This window comes from Diadema setosum, chromosome 4 (assembly GCF_964275005.1).
Source record: "Diadema setosum chromosome 4, eeDiaSeto1, whole genome shotgun sequence".
NCBI classification, from domain to species: Eukaryota; Metazoa; Echinodermata; class Echinoidea; order Diadematoida; family Diadematidae; genus Diadema; species Diadema setosum.
In genome coordinates, this window is record NC_092688.1 from 46,169,152 (window position 1) to 46,181,245 (window position 12,094).

A 12,094-nucleotide genomic window follows, 5' to 3' on the forward strand; every position below is an offset into this window, starting at 1 on the left:
CGGAAAGGAGAGGAGAGGAGCAGAGAAAGGCAGAGAAAATTTGAGCTGCTAAACACTGATGGACACAGTCACTCACACCTTACATACACACATAAACACACACACACACACACAAACGATCACATACATACAATTCAGTTTTTTATGTTACTTTATTACTACTTTCACTTTAACTTGTGGATCTATGGAATATGGAATCTATGAGAAAAATTTGCCAGTTTCCAAGATTCCCCCTTTTATCACAATCACATGCATCAGATAACCATCATCTGTCTTTCATGCAATCATTTCGACTCACAACAACAAAACAATTGTTCTCCCATCAAATTTTACAATGTTTTGTTTTGAGAATCATATTTTCAATGAAATCGCCATTTTAATTATGTAATGCACATATCAATAAAATACAGTAATGCAATTACTGCCATGGTCCATATACTCATGCCACTTCTAGTATGTACCAATGAACATGCTTCTGATTCTTGGTTCAATTTCAGTTATATGTATTACAATGTGTACTTGAAATGTTGGTTTTGTTGCAATAACCTAATACAAGGCTGAACATTATCCTTGGTCTAGGGACAACAGTAATACATGAACGGGTCATTGAAGATTTGTGAGCATTTCCATTGTTCTTACATGTCTTCCTTGCCTAGAAAATGGAAGAAGATCTCACGGCTCACTAATTGCATATATTTGAGCTATCGTCAAGTGTTGGCAGATCACCATTACTCTTCACAGTTATTGAAAGTTATTTCTAAATTGCTTTGTTACAGTCATTGTGTGCATATTGCAGTCTGTAAACAGTGAAGGATAAACATGTCACTCAAGTAACCTGGCATATCATTGCATTGTTCCCCAAAATCATCCAATTTGAAACAATGAAAACAAACAGATTTTGAGAATGAAAGTATTCATTAGCACCACCAAACAAAATCTGGTGAAATTTTGTCACAGCTCTTAACCTTGCGACAAATGTCCATATCTGCGACAACTTTTACTCATTAATCAAACTGCTGTACTTCTGCATTGAAAATCTTTTTACTAGTATTTTTGCAGTGATTGTTTACTTTTCTTTTAAAGTTTGAATGTATCCGACATAAGCTATCTACACACACACACACACACACACACACACACATATATATATATATATATATATATATATATATATATATATATATACATGTATATATATGTATAATACATGTACACAAAATATAGATACATGTATATGCAGTGGCGGATCTAGGGGGCGCAACTGGCCTACACCACCCCCCCCCCTTTAATTTTCGTTTAAAACAAAAGATATAAAAAGAAAAAAATTAAATGAAACCTGGAATTGGCACCAGGAATATTAGTTGTGCCCCCCCCCCCCCTTTTACAGAATTCCTGGATCCACCCCTGATATGTATATTGACACATACATACATGCACATATAAACATTCTTATTCACATCAAGATGTCATTTGTTATCTGTGGCTTTCACCATGTAAAAAGCACATTCACAGTCTGCACATTTGATGCAGTCACACCATTAGTCATAAAAGCACATGATTTCATTATACTACTAGTATATGAGAAATGCATCATGCCCCACTAAAATCTACTTGTTGCCAAACAATCATCTTGTCCTTTTCATACTGAATGCTTGCACACATTTTACACTGTAGACCAAGAACAAAGCTCCGTGCACAATCACCATTTTATACACCGTCCCTTTAGTTAATGCTCTCAAAGTGAAAGAAATTGTCAGTTTTGAGTTATATTAAAGAGTACATTCCAGAATGAAAGCACATCGTAAATTTGAAAAGGCAGATAATGAAATTGCATGCCTTGCTGAGTTTTGAAGAGCCAGTCATCTTATGTTACTCCTCAGAGATAACATGAAAGAGTTGTTTAATGTAAAATAGCAGAGCATGTGAATAAGTGCTAAAAATGAAATTATTTGCAATACCTCTAGGACAGTTGGAGTTTCAGAACTGCAGTATACGATTTCAGTTGCAGAGACAAACAACAACAAAAACAAAAATCGATATTGACCTGCTATTGTGATGAGTTGCAAGGTCAGATTATTCAATATAAGGAGCCATTACTGTCACTAAACTCTCAAGAAATGTTGAAACTAAGGCTCCCATTTCTGTGCATCAACATACCCTGGACATCGGGCACAGTTAAGTGATGAGATCATTTCTTGCCACAGAAATGAACAAAGCATGGCGCTGTAACATATGTTCTATGTGGATGCTCCACACCAGTCCTTGACTACTGGCTTAACCACACAAAGAATGACATTGTGCCTCATCATCTGTGTACTATACAAAGAATGAGCTCTTCCAGAAGGGAAATATCCACAAGATTCTTTGAAATCATAGTCAACCAATACTTCGATGAGTTGTAATGAATTTGTGAGTGTTGCAGCCTCTGACCACCGTCTGCTCATGACTTTCTTCCCTTGCTTACAGAGAGTGATGACCCCAGCCTGATGAAATGTGTTCAGAAAGATTACTGCCTTCTTTTATCTCCACTGACTGTCGACAGCGAGCTACTCATCCTTTGCGTGCTAAAATAGTACCACCTTCCAAGTTCAAGCTTGCCGAGTATGATGATTGAGTCAACTGAGTTATACCTTCAAAAGAGACAAGAAATTTCAGAAAAAGAAAGTGGAAAAAAAGAATGAGATTATACTTCACACATAAAACATCTCCCAAGAATCTAACATATGTCTTGTGTTAAGATATATGCACTGAAATGTTAACCTCCCCATATTAAAGAAAACAAACAAACAAATAAATAGGAAAATTTGACATAGCAAATATGAAGACTCTTTTGAAGGCCTATTTCATGCATTACAATAGGCCAAAAGACATCTGAATTATGTAGACTGCTGTAGTTGATCATTATCAGAAAATGAAGAACATTTTCATCTTTTAAGCAAAGTGAGACTTAATATGAGATGATGTCTCACCTCTTTATACACAGAATATGCAATAAATAAAAAAAAAAATGTCCTTTCAATGGAGTAAATTATCATTTATAGTCAAACTGCATTGCAAAATTCCTGCATATGAACTGCCATAAAGTTTTATTTTCTCATCATTATGTTTTGCATTATTATTCTTATGTATTGTAAATATGTCTGTGCAGCTCTGCATTCATTTGTAGACACGTGTGCTTTTCTGCTACCATATATCTGAAATTAAAATTTGCTTACCGGTAATTTATACCTATTGTGAGAATACAAATTGGGAAGTAAAAATCGGTATACACAAGTTCTTGTGAGTTGGTTTGTGTGTGAATTCATTAAAATTGTGTGATACATTTCCATTAAGCGTTGTACAATCATTCAATCATATTTCAACAGTTTAATGTATATGGCTTTCTCAATATGTTTAGATCAATAATAACTAATTACCAAGTGACTAAATTCTTGTACGCAAGACAAATCCAATGCTCCAATAACATAATGTTGATATCAACGCAAGTTCTTTTTTCTTACTTAATTGGTTAAGACACCAATAGCTGCTTTCAAAAAAATAATGACTTCAAATGCCAAACTGACACTAGCTGGTGTTCTTGCATGACATACGCAAGAAACCAGAATATGATATAAAGCATTGCTTTTAACCCTCACTATAAACTGTCGAGGAGGGGGCTTGAAGGTCCCCCTCGGCATTCCTAGCAATGTCGTCTTTGCAGAAAAACTACGGCTGTGATGTTTCACAACTTCTTCATTTCAAGTGTCTGCCGCATTCTCCCTTTAGAGACCAAATTTTAGATACCCAGGAGGAAATTGCATATAAAATATGTACAAGCATGTCACACCAAGATATGCTCAAAAACGTGGTACAGTTGGAAAGAAATTTGTGCTTTCAGTCAAATTTCACAACAGCATGATTATTTTTGCTTTTCTTGATTAAAATCAACGAATAACGTCTTTTCATGCTCTGAATACTGTCAACTACAAATTGCAATCACACTGTTGAGATCTGGGGGGGGGGGGGGCTGGGAGGAGCCTAACTAAGATTACCCCCATCCCTCCCTTCCCCCTCTTTTATCTTCCTAAACAGTTGAGGTTAACACAATGATAGTAGTTTGGATGAGTTCACGTACTCAATGAAACACTCACCACATAACTCCTTGTTTTTCCAGCTACAGAAGAGCAAATGCACGTCAAGGAGATTGGCACTGTCTTGTTCAAGCATGGCTTGGCAATGGGTGGACTGATAGTCTCTCTCTTAATGTCGATCAATTCCCCAGCTGATGCATTTCTTGAGCTAATTCATGTTAATAAACACAAGAGTCAATCTTTCATAACTTGATTAAACTCAACATCAGCACAGTGGCAGGTGACAGATCACACCCCCCCCCCCCCACAACAACAACAAATAAAATACTAAACCCAGGACAATGATATTCCCTGAAAGTATGAAATAGTCAACATCCCCAAGCATCTATGACTTGAAAGCCTGAAATTCATCAAACAAATCATATTTGTAGGGGTTTTAGTGCCCTCAAGCACTCAATAAAGGAGCCTGAAGATAGAGTAATGTCTTAACCTCATTCACACACTTTGAGTCATTACTGTCAAGAATATTATTTTCAATGAGGTAATATTCAGTAAACATCACATCACAAAATGTCTGCATATGAAATTTCATAGAGTTCATATGCTGATTCATTAAACACAATACATGTGCATGAGTACATGAGAATGTAATGTGCATTACATTCTCATGTACTGCAGCTATGCCTTAAACCCATAAACTGCACACATGAAATTTGTAAACATGTGTGCATTTCTGTCACAAGATTTGGAAATTGATATTTGCTTAATTCATGTCTACTGAAAGATTACCAACTGGAAAGTGAAAACTTAATGTAAGCATGTACTTGTATATTTCTTATTATTTTTTATATTTTAATTTATTATCATTCATACAACATAAAGTTTTGACTGAATCTTAACACAAGTAATAAACAATACTGAGTGGCTAACTCTCCCACACAAGACAAATCTCATGGTGTAACAACCTACAGTTGATATTTCCAGGGAGGTGGGACTCAGTATTGCAGGCTTGACTTTTGACCTATTTCTTTGGTAAAGGCGCCAAAAGGTGGTAAAAACAAAAGAAGAAAAAAAATGTTATCTCAAATGTTAAATTGTTTCTTACATTGTAGCTGTTTGCTCTGAACAGAAATATCCTCCCATATTCCATGCACAAGAACCCTGAACCTCGTGTAAATTTACAGTTTTACTTACTGTATAAATTCATTCCAAATTGTGACTCATAATACATTATATCAGTTGATGTACTTGATGACATACTCACCACTTAGCTACTTGCTTTTCCAGATTTTAATGAGCAAAACACACATCAGGAAGATTGGCACTGTCTTGGTGAAGCATGGACTGACAGTCTTCCTCTCAAGTCATGTCAATACAGTCCCAGGCACTTCTTGAGCTACATCATGGTGATAAGACACAATAGAAACTTTAAAAATTCGATTGGACACAACTTCAGGACACTGGTAAATGACAGATCACAACCCTTTGCCAAAAACAAAAAAATAACAATCACTGTGGAAACTGAAATTCCATGAAAGTATGAAATAGTCAACATCCTCAGACAGCAATAACTTGACTGACGTCCAAAAAAATCATCAAGGCAAAGGATTTTGAAGAGTTAAGTGATTTAGAATAAGGGTAAAAGATCTAGATTAACCTCACAAAGTAGCATTCAAGGTTTATTGGCTTTGACTTGTGCCTACTGACTTAAGGATCACACACTACTCAGTCAACCTGAATGAAAAACAAAAGCTTGTTTAATTGCCCATAACCGCCTATGATCACCGGTCATAGTGTCTACTTACCAGCACAACCTTTTTGAGTGAGTGGGAAAGGGTTGTGGGGAGAAGGAATGATCACATATTGTTTTGTTACGAGAAATAGGAATGGGAAAGTGAAATGTGATGGACAAGAGGAGTATGATATTAGTTACTGACAAATAATAAACTTCCAATTGGGATACACATACATAATACCTCTACATTCATATCCACATTAGATATTCTGCAGACACAACATACTATTAATAGTTTAAGACCTGATTCAGCCAGCAAAGTGAAGAAAAACAAAACATGTTACAAATATGCCACCTGACAGAAATTTGAACACCTCAAGATCCAATTTCATCATCATGTGAGTAAATGCAGTTCACTGTATATTTTGATTTTCTGATTTTTCCTTTTTAATGGCATACATATTGGTAATACACTAACAACTGTTGTCAGCCCAAGATATCTTTACATTTATCTTATCTTTTCTGACATGACGTACTGCTGCTATGGTCCAGGCTAACATCACAATCTTTCTTTGACTTTATTACAGCAAAGTGGTTCTCAACCCTTTCTACTGTATTGATTTTAACTTCACATTTTTTTTTTTATGTGATCATACACAGCCATGTCGCTGTAAATGAAGTTGCGATGCCATATATGTTTTGCACGGCGTCTGTTCAGGCTAGTGATCAGTAAAATAGTCTAGTCTAGGAAGATTACAGTGCTTATCAATACCATATTCTTTGCCTAAGAATTCAAAACATAAGTAAACGGGGGGGGGGGGGGGTAAGTAACGTGCCCCATGTGCATTGTATGTCATTATGTCAAGATAAGCAATGTGTGAAGAATTAAAAAAAAAAAAGCAAAATATTATGCCTTTGCTAGTAATATGCTGGGGAAATACTCCAAGGCCCCGTTGCTAGAAACTTTGCGTTTAAACGCAACTTGCAACTGATTGTCACTGACCATTCTGATTGGCTCAGGGTCTGCCCTATTAAGAAGACATGCATGCAACAATGATTTTGATTGGCCAGTGACAATCAGTTGCAAGTTGCGTTTAAACGCAAAGTTTCTAGCAACGGGGCCCAGGTCTATTAGTTGATAAGTAGAACTGCTCTGCTGTTCCACGAATCCCCAACGTACTGATCAACATACCTATATCATACATATTTACATATATATGCATGGATTCCATGATCATGGAGACTACCAAAAAAGAAACAAAAATATTACAGAATGACTATCCCAGTGACCTGTCAATTTTCCATGTCCAACCATAGATACGGCCAACATAATCTGTACCGGTGCCTCTGTTCCTTTTCATCATTGTTTGGCCTTGCATTGACTCTAATTTTCAAGTCTCACCTTAAATATGCACTTTACAAATTTGATAATTTTCAGAATTATGAGGGTAAATACTAGGTATAGATTCTACTGTACTGTCTAATTAGTCTTTTGCATACTGTAACATTAAACAGAATAGACTCTAACAATATTTAGGCCTATTCCTACTTGTTCACAATAAGTAGGTCTAGGTCTACTTGTCTATTCATAGGAGCCTACTACTAGTACAAAATAAGGCGCTGATGTAGTTTGGTTCTGTGTAATTATTGAGATTTGGTCATGGATACGACGGTACATCATCAGCGCCTATAGTATAACCCACAAGGCCACATATCCATTCATGGCAATCACGACGGGCGCGCTCCCCCAGAGCTTCGGCGGGCCACACCGTCAGGAAAAGTGAAAGTACAACTACTACAAGGCTGGAAGACGGACAAGTCGAGTAATTTTGGAGTGCATTTTTTAATCGTGTACCTACAGTTTTCGTATTAACTGCAATTCTGTATGACATGAGACACATTAGTGTAGTAGACAAATAATTTGTATTGCTATTAATCAATATCATGGGCGAAAAAAAAAAAACAAATGAACTTACTGTCACAGAGGGGTGCAATGTCGAGTACATTCAGAGTAGGCCTAGGTCCGTTACTTCGCGTGCGGTGCAAACGTGCGGTCGGTACAGGGTACGTCTACATGCCTTCAATGGGCATGCAGTCTGCCACAGCCAACGTTAGCTTACTGTATATCATAATTATGAAAGGTAATTTATTGTCAATGGTGATAAAAATGATAAAAACGCACGATTTGTAACAATGATAGATAAAAGATAATGATAATGTACTGTTGTCTGTAGACTGACTACTAAAGTATAGACCTGTATTACAATTTTTATTTTATTATTTTTTTAAAAGGATATGCATAAAGCCTTGCGCACGGCTAACTTTCCAGTAGCCTGGCGGGGCGTTAGTGTGCACTTGACTACGTGTAGTTAACCTGACGTTACGTGTTCCTACACCTCGCGTAACGCGTGGTGGACTACGTGTAGCGCCAGGTACAACCACACGTTACGCCAGGGTACACGTCGCGTAACGTGTACCCACACGTCGCGTAACGCGTGGTTCACCACACGTAACGTGTGGTGTGGGTACGCGTAACGTCAGGTCAGGCTTCACTGTGCAAAACCCATAGGCGAGCCCGACCTGGCGTTACGCGTACCCATACCACACGTTACGTGTGGTGAGGCACGCGTTACGCGACGTGTGGGTACACGTTACGCGACGTGTACCCTGGCGTAACGCGTGGTTGTACCTGGCGCTACACGTAGTCCACCACGCGTTACGCGTGGGGTAGGCACACGTAACGTCAGGTTGACTACACGTAGTCAAGTGTACACGACGCCACGCCAGGCTCCTGAAAAATTAGCCTTGTTTCAGGATATGTTTTTGTTTTTTAATCTGCTATAGTCGATCCGTGTCTAAATATTTTTAATGAGCTGAGATATCTTGTGTAGGGGAAAAATACGTGTCTAAATAATTTTGATGAGCTGAGATATCTTGTGTAGGGGAAGAATATCTAAGTTACGGAATTATGAGTTCATTATTTCATTTTTAATGAGAGTGTTTTGTTTTTTTACTTTGTGTCTGCTAAAATGAAATCGATACTTTTTAGTGTAGTCTGTTGACTTTTAATGAATAGGCCTATGGCGTTAATTTCACGGATTATGATTTTTGTGATTGTTTCTTATTTTTTCTTATGTTATATATCCTATATGTGTAGGCATTTGTTTCATGTTACTTTCATTTGTTTTTACCGCTTCTTCAGTATACTGTTCTTCAGTATCACTTTGCACTGATCATTACAGTACCTGTACAGTATTTGGTCCACATAATAGTGATGAACATAGATGCCAGTTACGTTATTGTTTAATTTAGGTCGTTGGCTGAGCAATTAAATTCTTCCTTTTCAACCACAACTGGAAACTGATTGTTTGAGGAGAAAATGAAACAACCGGAGAGGGTCAGTTTAGCCACAGAGAGAGAGAGAAAAAAAAAACAGGAAAAAGAAAGGGAGAGGGAGATCGGAAAGGAGAGGAGTGGAGAGAAGAGAGCTTGTGGAGCAGAAAAAGGCAGAGAAAATTTGAGCTGCTAAACACTGATGGACACAGTCACTCACACCTTACATACACACATAAACACACACACACACACACACACACAAACGATCACATACATACAATTCAGTTTTTTCTATAACTTTATTACTACTTTCACTTTTAACTTGTGGATCTATGGAATATGGAATTTATCAGAATAATTTGCCAGTTTCCAAAGATTCCCCCTTTTATCTACCTTGCTCTTTATCACAATCACAAGCATCAGATAACCATCATCTGTCATTCATGCAATCATTTCGGCTCACAACAACAAAACAATTGTTTTCCCATCAAATTTTACAATTTTTTGTTTTGAGAATCATATTTTCAATGAAATCACAATTTTAATTATGTAATGCACATATCAATAAAATACAGTAATGCAATTGCCGCCATGGTCCATATGAAGAGTTTGTTTGCAAAAACCGATAAGTCCATATTTGTCGAATGGAGATATTTGCGATTAAAGGTCAAGAAAAATAAAGAGAATGATAACAAAATTTTTGCTTCTTTTGACCATAACTTCAAAAATGTACCTTTATATGTAATGACCAATATATCATTTAAAAGGTATTATTTTGTACTTTATGGCAGAGACCGTACTTCAAAATCTTCAAAAATGGACTTATCGGTTTTTGCAAACAAACTCTTCATATGCTCATGCCACTTCTAGTATGTACCAATGAACATGCTTCTGCTTCTTGGCCCAATTTCAGTTATATGTATTACAGTGTGTACTTGAAATGTTGGTTTTGTTGCAATAACCTAATACAAGGCTGAACATTATCCTTGGTCTAGGGACAACAGTAAGAGATAAACGGGTCACTGAAAATTTGTGAGCATTTCCATTGTTCCTATATGTCTTCCTTGCCTAGAAAATGGAAGATCTCACGGCTCACTAATTGCATGTATTTGAGCTATCGTCACGTGATGGCAGATCACCATTACTCTTCACAGCTATTGAAAGTTATTTCTAAATTGCTTTGTTACAGTCATTGTGTGCATATTGCAGTCTGTAAACAGTGAAGGATAAACATATCACTCAAGGAACCTGGCATACCATTGCATTGTTCCCCAAAATCATCCAATTGGAAACAATGAAAACAAACATATTTTGAGAATGAAAGTATTCATTAGCACCACCAAACAAAATCTGGTGAAATTTTGTCACAGCTCTTAACCTTGCGACAAATGTCCATATCTGCGACAAATTTTACTCATTAATCAAACTGCTACACTGCAAAAAGTCCGGTGTTAAATAGTGAACACCGAGCTGGTGTTAAATTTTCGGTGCTCATTTATGGTGTTAAATTAACACCCCCGGGTGTCATTTCCAAATTTTAAACTGTTTTTTGAAGAGTTTCTTAGTAACTGCACTTCTTGTTGATTTTTGATTTAAACAAGACGATCAAGAATTTTACATTAAAATACTAGATTTTTGAAAAAATTTGAAAATAATTTTACACCAAAGTAACACCAGCTGGTGTGGTCCCTTATTGAAGCTGGACGGGTGTTAAACCATTGATATTAACACCAACAAGTATCAAATCAACACCATGTGGTGTCATTTTTTAATTAACACCAGTACAGTGTCAAAATAACACCAGGTACAGTGTCAAATTAACACCACGAAGTGTCAGGTGAACACTTTTCAACACCATCACAGTGCATTTTTAACACCTGTGGGTGTGGTCCTTTATTGAAGTTTGATCGGTGTTAGATTTAACACCCGTGGTGTTAAATCTAACACCCATGTTTTTACAGTGTATACTTCTGCATTGAAAATCTTTTTACTAGTATTTGTGCAGTGGTTGTTTACTTTTCTTTTAAAGTTTGAATGTATCCGACATAAGCTATCTATATACACACACACACACACATATATATATATATATATATATATATATATATATAGAATATATATATGTACACGAAATATAGATATGCAGTGGCGGATCTAGGGGGGCGCAAATGGCCCACACCACCCCCCCCCCCCTTTATTTTAGGTTAAAAACAAAAGATATAAAAAGAAAAAAAATGAAATGAAACCTGGAAGTGGCACCAGGAATATTAGTTGCCCCCCCCCCCTTTACAGAATTTCTGGATCCACCCCTGATATGTATATTGACACATACATACACGCACATATACTAGTAAACATTCTTATTCACATATGTCATTTGTTATCTGTGGCTTTCACCATGTAAAAAACACTTTCACGGTCTGCATATTTGATGCGGTCACACCATTAATCATAAAAGCACATGATTTCATATACTATATGAGAAATGCATTATGCCCCACTAAAATCTACTTGTTGCAAAACAATCATCTTGTCCTTTTCATACTGAATGCTTGTATACATTTTACACTGTAGACCAAGAACAAAGCTCCGTGCACAATCACCATTTTATACACCGTCCCTTTAGTTAATGCTCTCAAAGTGAAAGAAATTGTCAGTTTTGAGTTATGTTAAAGAGTAAATTCCAGAATGAAAGCACATTGTAAATTTGAAAAGGCAGATATTGAAAATGCATGCCTTGCTGAGTTTTGAAGAGCCAGTCATCTGATCTTACTCCTCAGAGATAACATGAAAGAGTTGTTTAATGTAAAATAGCAGAGCATGTGAATAAGTGCTAAAAATGAGATTATTTGCAATCCCTCTAGGACAGTTGGAATTTCAGAACTGCAGTACACGATTTCAGTTGCAGAGACCAACAACAACAACAACAACAACAGAAATCGATATTGACCTG

The 12,094-nt window shown here is 36.7% G+C and overlaps 1 long non-coding RNA gene across 1 annotated transcript; it reads right to left on the reverse strand.

The window, feature by feature from the left end:
• Window positions 1–1,408: 1,408 nt before the first annotated feature.
• LOC140227351 (uncharacterized) lies at window positions 1,409–7,838 on the reverse strand. The gene is made up of 4 exons (XR_011901041.1): window positions 7,782–7,838; window positions 5,335–5,466; window positions 4,131–4,278; window positions 1,409–2,630 (listed from the first exon to the last, which is right to left on the reverse strand). It is a non-coding gene; the product is annotated as an uncharacterized lncRNA (long non-coding RNA).
• Between the last annotated feature and the right edge of the window lie 4,256 nt (window positions 7,839–12,094).